Here is a 14,556-nt window from a genome sequence, read left to right as displayed (position 1 = left end):
ATCCCCCGGAACTTTCTGACAAACGCATTTGTTAGAGTGACGAAGTCAGATTCTAAAGAATGGCATTAGAAAATAATGTGAGCACTAAATTATTCAGACGTTTTTTTTCTTTTTGCCATAATGCTTCACTTTACAACCACACACTGTTACGCCCTCACACACGCACGCATGCACGGACGCACACACACACACGCGCACACACACACACACACACACGCACGCACACACACACACACACACACGCACACACACACACACACCCGCCCACATACGCACACACATACAAATATATCACACATATATATATCCTCCCACTCACATCTGAATTATAGCAGATCCATTTGGAGTCATCATCCAAATTTAGCCAAGGAAGGGATGAGGGTAGGTGCTGCGCGAGGAGGGGGGGGGGGGGGGGGGGGGACGACCGGGTTCACCGACTCTGTCACACTACTGCATTTAGGTGCCAAGCCCAGCTCACAGTCAAGCCCCACTTCAATATCAAGCTAAATAAATCAGCTCGCTGCCTACATGTCTTAGCCCTGCTATCTGCAGACCCAGCACAGCATGTTCACCCACACCTCGGCTAGATATTGCTGCCGTGATAGCGAAGGCATTTCTGCGGCTGCACTAGAAATAGCTGCGAGGTGAACTAACCTGGCGTCCACAGGGCATGCCAGCCCAGAGGGATGGGCCTTCATGGGTCACACAGAAAGACAGACTGACAGGCCAAAAGGACAGATGGGGCTCCGAAACTCCACGGCAGACAAATGAACAATCCTCTCAGAGGGTGTTTTTCTTTCCCTTAGCCTCATCTCACCCGGGCTCCTGCCAATCAACTGGGCTCTTAAGTCGCCCTCGTGTCCCCCCCTGCACTCTGCCCTGCCCCGAGGTCAAGTCAGGGCAAACACAAAAGGCACACGACATTATACTTAGCCACATCATGCAGGCTTATACGGTGCGCAACCTACTGCCTTTACACTGAACACACAGCTTATTATGGGCTGTGGGCTGGCTAGAGGACCGAATGGGCCAGAGACACAGAGACCAACAAGACAGACAGAGGGCCAGAAAGAGAGAAATTTGAATTGAACTGCATTGAATTGACAGAGAAAGAGAGAGAGAGAGAGAGAGAGAGAGAGAGAGAGAGAGAGAGAGAGAGAGAGAGAGAGAGAGAGAGAGAGAGAGCGCCTGGACTTAAAGATAGACAGATTTACCCGACTATAACGGATAACTGATGGGATTAAATAGGAATTATCTCTTGATATGCCCATGCAGACTTTTATATAGGGCCAGCAAATGAACATGCTGGCCAATTGCTGCGTGCATGTGTGTGTGTGTGTGTGTGTGTGTGTGTGTGTGTGTGATTGTGAGGGTGTGTGTGTGCATGTGTGCGCACGCGCATTTGTGTGCGTGCGTGCGTCTGTGTGTCCGCACGTGCCTGAATGCCCAAGTGCAAATGCCCGTACGGGTCATTATCATAATCAGCGTCATGACGACGATCACCATCACCCCATGTGGATTGCATCAGCGTGAGGATAAATGCAACCTGCTGTATGGGCTCATTACAATTCTCTCTCTCTCTCTCTCTCTCTCTCTCTCTCTCTCTCTCCCTCTCCTCATTACCCTCTTCACCTTCAGTGCATGACACAAAGTTCTTAGCATCATGCCCCACTATTACAACCATCGACATCCACCAACGACCATCAACATTTTTCCAATCCAAATGCAGCCCATAACAACATCCACTATACCCACTAACCCACCCACCCTTCATTTCGTCCTCCCCGTCCTCAACTGTGTAAAAAAGCCCTGAGTCACCTCAGACAGTGGGTGGGTGGGTGGGGGGAGGTCTGGTAGACCGTGTGACGTGTAGCTTAGCTCCGTAAGTGTGCCTCACAGCCGCAAGCACTGCTCTGCTCTGGTCTGCGCTGATCAGGGCCCTGGGAGGGAGAGAGACACACACAGAGAGAGAGAGAGAGAGAGAGAGAGGATCAGGACAAAAAAATGCTGAGCTCACAGCCGTTCGCTCGTTCACCCTTCCACCACCCCTCCTCCCCCCCTCCCCTTCCTCGGGAGGGGCTTCCCCCATTCGGAATGGGGAAGGGGGGGGGGGGTGTAGGGGGGGGGGGGGGGGTAGTGGTAGAGAGGATGGGAACATATAAGTCCCCTAGCTTCCTTCCACCGCTGACTGCAGCGCTGCAATAACCTCACATGCAGCGCTGCAATAACCTCACATGCAGCGCTGCAGTGACCTCACATGCAGCGCTGCAGTGACCTCACATGCAGCGCTGCAGTGACCTCACATGCAGCGCTGCAGTAACCTCACATGCAGCGCTGCAGTAATAACCTCACATGCAGCGCTGCAGTGACCTCACATGCAGCGCTGCAATAACCTCACATGCAGCGCTGCAGTAACCTCACATGCAGCGCTGCAGTGACCTCACATGCAGCGCTGCAATAACCTCACATGCAGCGCTGCAGTGACCTCACATGCAGCACTGTAGTGACCTCACATGCAGCGCTGCAGTAACCTCACATGCAGCGCTGCAGTGACCTCACATGCAGCGCTGCAGTAATAACCTCACATGCAGCGCTGCAGTAATAACCTCACATGCAGCGCTGCAGTGACCTCACATGCAGCGCTGCAGTGACCTCACATGCAGCGCTGCAGTGACCTCACATGCAGCGCTGCAATAACCTCACATGCAGCGCTGCAATAACCTCACATGCAGCGCTGCATGTGAGGTTACTGCAGCGCTGCAGTAACCTCACATGCAGCGCTGCAGTAACCTCACATGCAGCGCTGCAGTGACCTCACATGCAGCGCTGCAGTAACCTCACATGCAGCGCTGCAGTGACCTCACATGCAGCGCTGCAGTGACCTCACATGCAGCGCTGCAGTGACCTCACATGCAGCGCTGCAGTGACCTCACATGCAGCGCTGCAGTGACCTCACATGCAGCGCTGCAGTGACCTCACATGCAGTGCTGCAGTGACCTCACATGCAATTCCTTGCATGGAATTCCCCTTTAACAATGTGACTGCGTCGGAAATCAAGCATTCCAAAAACGATAGCATTTTGTGCACGTTGTCTTCTCAATGGCGCAAAATCACAATTCATGATTTGGTCATGGTTTCGTAGAAGGCATTATGAGCCGCACTTCAAACAAAGCATCGACGCAGCGTAATATCGACCCCAATCAACAACAATCGAACCTGCAGTGAGACTGTGTTGCAAACTCACTCTCAGCGCGCAGTTCATTGCTTTAAACATCTGAGCTCCCCCTGTGCATTAAGGCAACACAATAAAGCTTCACGCTAGATACGGGGCTACATATATCAAGCAGTAGATATCCAGGTCATTAAGCAACATTTTGACACTTCTGTTATTTACTACCCCCAGCGGCTCCCCACCTCGTTTAATCAGACTTTACTAAATACGCTGACTCAGAGAGAAATGTTCTTTCTCCCGTTCTCCTGTTATGTTTATCTGTTCAGCTCTGTTCTGCCCTGCTCTCTCTCACTCTCTCTCTCTCTCTCTCTTTCCCCCCTTCTCCCTCTCCCTTTTGCTTACTTACTCATATTTTCCTAAACGTCCATTTCACATGTGCGGAGGGGGAAAAAAAAGAATAAATAAAGAGAAGCCAGTGTTGAACGTGGAGTGTTTGCAGACATGAAAAGCAGCAGTTATCAAAGGCCTCGGCGGTCTAACCATTGTGTGCTGAGTGGACTACAGTAGATGATATGTTGGGATGCATGAGCCTTGTAACTCTTACTAGGACGACCTTCAGGTCTGTACTTCAACCAAGCAAGTTGTACGTATGCCTCTAGGGGGAAACCTGGACCTGGACAAACCTGGTTTGTTTTCTTAAATCGCACACGATAAAATCCTCAGGGTTGATTCATTCTTTTTTAACCTTGAGAGTTTACAAATGTAACCTTAATGGACTCATTCTGGGTACATATGGTTACATTTGTAACCAGAGTGAAATGAACACAGAGGATTGTATATTGCGTATTGTTGTCACTGGATTTCAGTTGGGCTTTGTTTGTTTGTTTTTTGCTCGCTTTCAGATACGTATTTTTACCTGAATGCATAAAAAAGGAAGGAAAAAAAGAAAAGAAAGCTAAGCTCACGCTCTGATCTGGAGCAACGGCGTTTGCTTCAGAGCGTCTTTTTATCTTGGATGTTTGTTCTGCTGGGAAAGGAACAGTGGAGACAGGAAGGTGGGTAAAGGGAGGTAAAGTGATGTGGTTCAATACACGTTATCTTTAATGGAAGGATCCTGGACGGAGAAACTTGAGAAACGGGGGGGGAAAAAAAGTTAAAACCACTTAAACCCTCTTCTATGTAACGGCCCTGAGGTGCGACTGCACTTGGACCCTGTTTTCCGTCCAATACACCAAGGGTCCTATCTTGCGCGCCGTCTTAGCCTACCTCTTATCCCTATACACTCTTTTTGCCATATTTCACAATTTTGAAATATATATATCTTAAAATAGCCGATCTACAAGCTATAAACAATATGTCGGTGGAGATCAGCAAGTTGAATTATTTCAAAATGTTTTTAAAAATAGTTAAATATGGCTAAAACAGCGACCCAATAATCTGACACCCCATATTTATGTATCCGACTACCCTATATGTTAGAGTTATTATTATATAGTCGGAATTATACGGGTGTCGGATTATTGGAAGGTCGGACTAACACCTGGACAGGATAAACCTCCAGGACACACCTTAAACGTCACACTGTTGTTAATGTATCCATTTGCAACTCTGAGAGTGTAAAAAAAGTAACCAAATGGGCCCATGCATGCTGAATGTTTTTTTGACACAGTGCATGGAGGAATGAGAGGAGAGAGGGAGAACAAAACCAGTGTTTCTTTTTTTAATGTAAAGTGTTGACAGCTGTGCGTTTGGAGTTTGAGTGTGGTTTGACTCGGGGGGTCAGGTGCCACACACACACACACACACACACACAGACACACACAAACACACACAAACGCGCGTGCACATACACAGACACAGACACATGCGGACAAGTAAATACACATCCATCTCACATGGCCCTTGCCAAAGGGCAGTGGTGGAAAGGAACTAAGTACATACAGTATATATACTTAAGTACAATTTTTAGGTATTTGTAGTCGAGTATACTTCCAATACTTTTACATCCAAATATTGTACTTTCACCTCACCACATTTATTTGAAAACATTAGTTACTAGTTATTTTGTAGATTTAGATCATTATTATTACAGAACTTGTAGATTGGCCATTTGAACCATCTACAGGTTCATCACGACGCATTGTGAGCTTGTAGATCTGCTATTATCAAAAGGTTATTATACATTTGAAACATTAAATGGGACATTCTGCATAATGAGTACTTTTACTTTTGGTACTTTATGTACATTTTTATACCAATTTGCTTTTGTACTTTGCGTTTTGAATCCCGGACGTTTACTTGTAACAGAGTATTCCTATATAGCAGTAATTGATGCTTTTATATACAGTATGTGAGTATACTTTTTCCACCAATGAGGGATGTGATATTGTTGGAGTCACAGCGGCCATCTGAAGTCAATTTCACACAGCGGTGGGACCCTCCACGAGCTGCTCCGTGCACGAGCCCACCACCACACTGCTCATAAACAAAACCAAGGGCCTCTGACACACACACACACACTCACACAAACACGTGCACAGACGGATCGATGCGCACGTGCTACTTCACTGTACCTCTCCGGTCTCCACCCCTGCAGCGTGCATGACATGTGCGTGTGCGCGTGTGGACACGCACACACCATATAGACATTTACATGTTTTACGTTGAAACCACAAAATAAGGCGAGGGGATTCAAATGCAACAGAGGTACCTTCTCACACGCGCACACACACACACACACACACACACACACACACACACACACACACACACACACACACACACACACACACACACACACACACACACACACACACACACACACACACACACACACACACACACACACACACACACACACACACACACACACACACACACGGATAAGTCATGAGGAAATTGATGCCCATGTTTTGTGGGACCACCTGTTCATTCTGGATACAAGTCTAAGAACCCAGTAAGGGTTAACCCTTTTTGGGAGAGGGAGCCAGGACTGTGTGTGTGTGTGTGTGTGTGTGTGTGTGTGTGTGTGTGTGTGTGTGTGTGTGTGTGTGTGTGTGTGTGTGTGTGAGAGAGAGAGCGAGAGAGAGAGAGAGAGAGAGAGAGAGAGCTGGCACCGCCCCGTCTGAAACGTGCCCCACGAGTGGCAGACTGGCTCAGGCTGTCCGGCTAGGAGGAACAGAGCCCACTTTCGGACCACCCCCATGCGTGCACACACGCACGCACACAAACACACGCAGGCACACAAACACACGCACACACAAACACACGCACACACACAAACATAGACACAAACACAAACACAAACACACACACTAATCCGTGCACATTCCATGGGGAGCCAGCATCCTTCCTATCCCTCTTCCTCCTCAGTCACCTGTTCCAACCATTACCTGCTCTAGATCTCATCTCATCTCGTCTCACACTTCTGGTCGGTCGGCTCTTATTTTTAGGTTTTAAGATTATCATTCAGCAGAAGGCCTTCTTAGGCAGGGAAATTAAATTAAAGTATAGTACATATGCTTGTATATACGGTATATATATATTCGCAAACAACATTTCAATAAATTGAGGTAAATACTGTAAATTGAGTGAATTATACAAACAATGCCCTACCCTCTCACTTTGACTCCGTCTCATTTCACCATATACAGGCATAGAAAGTAGTAACTTTGAAATAAATGGTCCGTCGTCTCAATCTCAGCAGCACAAACAGCATACAGTAATATTATCATTATCAGTGAAATCTACAAGCTCACAATGAGCTTGTAGATCTGCTTGTGAGTCACTATGTTCTTTACCCCAAAAAACCAACAACATAAAAGGTTGACTATATGGAGATAAAGCTTTCTGTCCGACAGCGCAGATGCGATCACGGTCTCGCGATAGCGGTGCATTGATCTGGTTATCTGAGCGCTACAGTATGGTTGCACCGTGTCTTACGTTCAGATATTGGCTTACAGCGGTACGTTTGTAAAGAAGAAAGCCACGGTGAGGTGCTAACTGAAGAGCTATAAGCCTGGCTGGGTGGGAACCCCACTGTATCAGGAGACAGGCTGGCTGGGTGGGAACCCCACTGTATCAGGAGACAGGCTGGCTGGGTGGGAACCCCACTGTATCAGGACACAGGGATCCAATATATCGTACTGTATGCAGTCAACAACGGGCCGGATTGTGTTACGTGTTGCTGCGCGAGGAGGCTTTAAAATGCACCCAAATTACACAGAGAGCACAACCACAGAACCACACACACACACACACACACACACACACCTTGCATTTCAGCACCACTCGTCTGCATTCGTCTGCTTCACAAGTTAGGCTCTTAAAATAAGGGAAGCATCACACATGATCACACCCACCAACATTATCACCCACCACCCTCACATGCACGCATGCACGAACGCATGCACGGCACGCGCGCAAATAAACATCTCTTGGGAGGAAAGGGCAATCTTGTCTTTCAACCCAAAACAGGGAAGGGAGAAAAAGTATTTTAAGGGGCAATGAATTTGGTGGATCTGAATAGGATGTTGGTACATGTTTTACTAAAGGAAATATAATGGCAGACTATTATTAGATCACATTAATCAGAGTGTGCCAACGGCAGTGACAGCCGTGCTGAAAAGGATTGAAAACGCTGGTAATGGATATAAATTACCCATTGTGTGATAAAAGGATTTTTTCCCCACTAAGAAGGTAAAAAGGAATAACACACTGCACAAGACACTAAACGTGTGTCTGAGCTGTATACGTATTTGGATGTGCGCGCATGTGCATTTGTGTGTGTGTGTGTGTGTGTGTGTGTGTGTGTGTGTGTGTGTGTGTGTGTGTGTGTGTGTGTGTGTGTGTGTGTGCGCGCGCGCACGCGCGTGCGTGTGATATGTAATATTACAGGGTTATCAGTGGGATTATAATTTGAAGGGAATCTGATAGGACTATGGTGAGGTCTGGCGTTAAAGGAGGAGGAGAAGAGGGGAAGGATTAAAAACAGATTAAAACGCTCTGCAGTGATGGAGATGAAAGGAACGGGAGAACGACACTGCGAGGATTGGGGGGGGGGGGGGTGGAGGCGGTGTGGTGGGGGGGCTGTTTTGACAGGGGTCTGTCGGGTTGGTTGGCACGGCGATAATGAGTCACATCTCTCGCTCGCGCGCCCATGCCGTTATTTATCGCCGACTTGGCTCGCAAACAAAAGATCAATAATTTTGAGCAAATCTAATGTTGTCCCCGCCGCTAATGCTGCTCGTCCATCACGTCTGCCATCGTCGTCTCCACCAAGGAGATGGACTGATTCCCTGTTTATTTGGAGATCAAATGCAATTATATCACATGGCTCTAATAACGACGGAAGCCCCCCCCCCCCCCCCCCCCTCGTGGATGTGTGTGTGTGCGTGCGTGCGTGTGTGTGTGTGTGTGTGTGTGTGTGCTCGGTTCATGCCCATGCATATGTATATATAGATATAGGCCCGGCGCACACAATGTGTCACATATGTGTAAATGATAATGCATGTGCGCGGGATGGGATGAGAGGCTAGGGGGGGGGGGGGGGGGGGGCTATGCTTTTTTCCACATCAATCTTCATTTTTTCCTCAGACCTTGCCGTTGAAATATGAAACGTGTCAGCGGTCCATCCCCCACAAAACACAGGAGGCAAGCGAGCATCCGTCAAACGAACGCACCCGGCGCTCACCAGTTAGCCCCCGTGGCAGACAGACAGCGTGGATGGTAGAAGACAGAGGATGCTTCACTAACAACTAGCCCTGGGTGAGACACTTCCATCCCGACTGAACTCAATCAAGTGCCGGCAGAGCAGCAGAGGCAACATTTGGGTATTTCATTTCCACCTCCTTCCCTTCCATTCGTTCGTTCGTTCTTTCGCTCAAGGTGCGCTTGATGTATCTCTCGTGCCGGCCTCACGCCACCACGGCACAAATCACAATCCAGAACAGCGAAGTCCGCTTAGAGAAGGAATGTTTACATGTGGCGCGCAGTTCTCACATGCTTTTCAAAATGGATTTGTGGAGCCTCGTTGGGTCCGCCATGGTATACCAACACTGACATGTTGGGATAAGGGGATTGATTCCCACTGGGGCCATTCATATAAAAAAATAATAAACAATGCATGCACTCACAGTGGTTCAAATGGAAGAATGCTTGAATTCTACATGCACATAACAGTGCCAGTTACTCTCCCCTGTGTTTGGCCGAGCAGAATAAAGCACGCCTCGTGCCAATCTCTCCAGCGTTAAGACAGTAAAGCCGGTGGCAGGTGTAAAGCCCTAAGCTCCTTCCACATCTCCCCAGGTGAGGTGTGAGGTGTGTTACACACAATGACAGACAAAGGTCGCCTGGCCCTCGACGCCCCCACATGCCAAGGTGTTGACCCACAGAACGCAACCCCCTGGCGGGAGGGCATGCACGACGCGGGGGGAGGATTGGATGGAGGGCATGGGGAAGGGAGGGAGGGAGGGAGGAAGAGAATAGCTGAGCCAAAGAGAGAGACAGACAGAGAGAGTGACAGGAAGACAGACGTAGAGTGTGAGACAGACAGTGCAGAGACCAGGTCAGGGTCCTTGGCAGGTAAAATAATAACTCTGTGACATAAGGCAGGCAGGGGCAGGGGGGAATAGTGTCTCTCTGTCTCTCGCTCTAGCTTTCTATCTCTCTCTCTTCTCATCCCTCCCTCTCACTCACTCTCTCTCTCAGTCCCTCCCTCCCTGCCTCGTTGTGAGCATACCAGGACAGCCTCCTTGCATGGCAGACTTCCTAGATATTCAGGGCTTTACAAGGACTCCCTAAAAGGTCAGCACCCGTGGAAATGTTGAAGACATGGGCGCTAATCTGTTCGGTTATTATTTTTTATTTAATTTGCATTCTATGTATATTTGCAAAACTGCGATAAACAGCTTAAATAACACCTTTTTTGTATAACAGACAATGTTTTCCAAACGGTTCAGTGTTAAGCGCTTTGTTTGTGAGATACATAAAGTCATTGATGAATGCAGGCTGCTCAGTGAGCATCTCTCTTTATGTCTATCCCAAAGGTGTTGGAGCCAATCGCTTATGGCAGGTGTGTGTGTGTGTGTGTGTGTGTGTGTGTGTGTGTGTGTGTGTGTGTGTGTGTGTGTGTGTGTGTGTGTGTGTGTGCGTGTGTGTGTGTGTGTGTGTGTGAGAGAGATACATGCTTCAGCATCTTCACACTGCATCATACACACGATCTCTTGTCTGTGTGCTTATGCGCTTACTCATAACTGCCCTACAGTAAGTGGGTCTACTGTATGTGTACTCAACTGTGTGTGTCTGTGTGCACAAGCTTGTGAGTGCACGTGTCACTGTTGCTTCTGTCTTAGTTCCATGCTGCTATATTTGAGGATTTTGGGAACAAATCTTAAAAAATATTGAATATTTTCAATCCCCCCGCACAGAGTCTTCACATTGAAACACCAGGAAAGTCGACCTGCGAACCGGAAGAAGTAATCTGCCATTTCCGGGGCGGCTAAGACAAGCGCTAATATAGTGATAAAATAGTACGTTTTTTTGTTTTTATTGAGATCCTAACATCGACGTTCTGTATAATCACCTCAATCTGAGCCTCAATTCAGAGAAAAACGCGGCCAAAGATCCCTCTTGTTACAGAAATATATGGAGCGGAAACATTTCAATGATGCCACACGGCAGAAGCAAGTATTGTCTAGCAACTACTCACTACTAAGTGAGGCTATTCTATAGAAAAAGACTCGGGGAAACTCTGGTTTGGCAGAGAGTGGTACCACTTTCACTGCCAACAGCACTTCTTAGCAGACATTAAGCGTCAGCTGACACAGATACCAGTGTCATTACAGTTACTGAACGAGGAATTAGGTTATTATCACACTGTTTCGGGGGTAAAGTAGCTGGACAACACTCTTGAGAGATGACCCATTATTATGAGTGGTAATCCTCAGCACCTGAGCTGACCCAGAGCCCTATATGTCTGTGATTTACTCATATAGCACTGATGAAGACGTTTGCTAGTTCTAACCTCACGTTGAGCACTCCATGAGCATCTAGAAATTGAAAATAAAATGTATTTTCTTAAGTCTCTGTCTAAGGCATCATTCTCGGCGAGCAAGTTTTTATTTTCAGCCAGTTTTCGCTCAGCACGTCTAACAGGAATACAGTTCCCCCATGGTATCTGGATCAGATGTGTCATTTCAGAAATAAATAGGGTTGGCAAAAATAGGCATTAAGCCTCACGTTGAGACCATGTTGTAGATCAACTATTGTCACTATATTGTCACTATAAATCCCAAAATCGGGATGTCACGTTGAAAGTGGCTAATAAATGAATGGTTGCATACAATAAAAGTAAATAAAAACATGCAATGACATTAGATTAATGTGCATGAATAAAATAACATAATTTGAGGTTAAATGTGAAGACTAGTGGGTGGCAATTGCCATCCCCTTATGACTCAGATGCGCCCCTGTTCTGGGATCAGTTCATTCTTTCGGTGGTACCGATATACCGCTTTAGTGGCGTAGGATCGTCACCGGGCGCCAGATATAGCATTGTGTGTGTGTGTTGGTGTGTTCCCCGCCCGCCACACAGGGCCAAGCCAGTGATGGGGAATAAGAAGGAGCCATCTGGGAGCCAGGCTCCGCTGACAGCCTTTGGTTCCTCCACCTCATCGCTCTCTCCTCGTAGCCCGTGTATGTGTTGCCAGTGGGATTTCAGCGCAGCGAAGAGTTGTGTCAAAGATCTCGACAACGCGTGATGTCTCCCTCAGCCACTGCTGTCATGTTCCCTCCGCTACTCTCTCTCTTCCACTAAACCTCACTCTCTCCACTCGCTCTCTCTCTGGGTCTCTCTCCCTCTCCCCTCCTCCTCTCGACACCACTTTGGATTTTTAAGTTGTCTGGGTTTTTTCTTTTCTTTAAACACACATATCAAAGCTGAGAGTTAGTGAGGGGGAGAAAAAAGAAAGACGGATGTTTCTCTCATGCCTTTCTGGAGTACAATGCTGCTTTGAACAGGTGAAAGAGAGAGAGAGAGAGAGAGAGAGAGAGAGAGAGAGAGAGAGAGAGAGAGAGAGGGAGGAATAAGGAGACGTTTGCTGAGATCCCTCTGCAATCCACATCCTTTCTCCTGACGTCTGGCAATACATCATTTGTATTGATGCAATATTAAATTTCAATATCGCATGTCAAAAGGTACAAAATGATAGATCATAGCCTAACTAAATGAATTATTAAAGGACCATGTCGGCTGTGCTATCGGCTTCTCTTACAATCAACTGTGTCAGAGGAGTGCAGTTGGTGATACTGGCAGCATTTCAAAGCTTTGTCTAGGCTTTTTTCCCCCATTTCTTTCTTTCTTCCTCTCTCTATCTCTCTCTCTCTCTAGCCGCATTCCAGTTTTCTTAATCTAGCTTTCTGTCACTTATTAATGTTCAGAAAGAACTTAAAGAACCACTAACAGTTCTGTGATGAGATGCTTATTGCTTACCCCATTAAATCTCCATGTTCAGGACAATGGAAATGAAACAACAGCTACAACAACAACAACAATACACAATAATACCGTATAATTATTATCATTATTATTATCATTATTAGATAATTAATCACACTAATAATTAATTAGCAATTAGTTAATAATGATTCATAATAATTACAAACCAAAGATGGGGTGTTCAGCTGTAATGTATAATTCATTGCATTGTGTTGCTTAGATAGATATTCCACAGTTAGCTTCTTAAGCTTAGGTAAGATTCATGACTTTTTATGTTTTGATGTATTATACTATGTTTTTGGTTCCTGTTGACCCTCTAAGTTCACCTCTCTAATGTCCATCTGACAGAATGACTGTCTGTGTGTCTGTGTGTTGACTGTCCCATAACACTGCATACTGTAATGTATATACACCAATGCAGAGTTCACCACATGTACGTTCACATACTGGACGTGTGGAAGGAGAGCAGAGAAGGGAAGAGAGAGGCGCTTTCAAAGGGATGAGCACATTTCTTACTTGTGCTAAGTAAGGGGTCTAAGGCCATGTGTTCTGGGGCATGCACAAAAGGCAGCTTCTGCTACATGTTTTATGCTACTGAGCTCAGTAGCACAATCACACCCACACACACACACACACACACACACACACACACACACACACACACGTGCGCATATATGTTTATATATGTGCGTGTATGTGTGTGTGTGTGTGTGTGTGTGTGTGTGTGTGTGTGTGTGTGTGTGTGTGTGTGCGTGCACGAGCGTGTGTGTGTGTGTGTGTGTGTGTGCGCGCACGCACGCGTGCACAAAATGTGCGAGTGCATAATTATAATTGTCATATGCATGTGTGATGTCCTGAATCCCCTCGGCCCCTGAGGTTTTAATTGCAGGGGCCAGACTGCCGGGCTGGTTCGAGGCCTGGTGAGTGACCCCCCCATGAGAAGTCACAGCCGCCATTAGCCATCCAGATCCCATGCTAACTAACACAGGGCCCCGTGTTAGCGCGCCGCTATAGCACCGGCTGGCCAAAATTCAATTTCATCCCCTTTGTCTGCTGCCTGCTGCCTTGCCCTATAGTGATGAGTCTCTCTCTCTGTCTCTCTCTCTCTCTCTCTCTCTCTCTTTGGGTCTGTCTCATCCCTCCATCCTCTCCTTCTCTACATCCTCAACAACAGAACACAGTGGAGTCGTTAGGACCCTCTCTTCATTACTTCAAAAAACCAATCATTAGACACCAGAGTATATACGTAATTAGAAAATCACTTCCTTTGCAATCCCGGCTAAGTAGTTTACATACTGTAATTACAGGGACAAAATCAATTTTTAATCATTTCACTGATTGGGCTCATCAGCTCAGTAGGAACATTGTATCCTGCTTGTTGTGCGAAAGCAACATCTGGGCTAAAACAATTACCCTTTTGTGTTCCAGAACGGCTCTGAAAATGCTTCGCCGCTGCTTCTCTGTGTCATGGACGGCCACAGCACGCTCTCTCTGTGTCTGTCTGTCTGTCTCTTTCACTCCCTTGTCAGTGGTTTTCAACCTTTTTCATATCAAGGTCCATTTATTTATTTATTCTGCATTTGAGCCACACGGACCACCATTTGATGAGATTTAGCATCTCAGACCCAAAATGTATACAGAACATTTTGTTATCGTTGAAGATTATGTCCACAATTCCAACATGCAAACTTCAAAATAACAATTATTCTACATTATCCAATTGGGTAGACTTCTTGCACGTTAAGTAATGCAGATGTTTAACAATAATTTAACTCTTGAGAGTGTCAAATATAACATTTTACACTCTGCTGCATGGGGACCACTTGTGGTCCCCGGGCCACTGGTTGAAAACCACTCCGTCTATATGTCTATTTTATCTGTTTCCATT

General features: G+C 46.7%; 1 long non-coding RNA gene across 1 annotated transcript in view; it reads right to left on the bottom strand.

Annotated features, from left to right (window-relative positions):
• Positions 1–1,816: 1,816 nt before the first annotated feature.
• Positions 1,817–14,556, bottom strand: part of LOC308321737 — a 49,861-nt gene continuing 37,121 nt past the window's right edge. Inside the window, exon 3 of the long non-coding RNA XR_013964665.1 lies at positions 1,817–1,940. This is a non-coding gene — a long non-coding RNA (uncharacterized lncRNA). The remainder of the gene's footprint in view (positions 1,941–14,556) is intronic.

The sequence above is a fragment of the Protomyctophum bolini genome (assembly GCF_963924005.1).
Source record: "Protomyctophum bolini genome assembly, chromosome: 1".
In the NCBI taxonomy this organism is placed as follows: domain Eukaryota; kingdom Metazoa; phylum Chordata; class Actinopteri; order Myctophiformes; family Myctophidae; genus Protomyctophum; species Protomyctophum bolini.
This window is presented reverse-complemented; position numbering and strand designations above follow the sequence as displayed.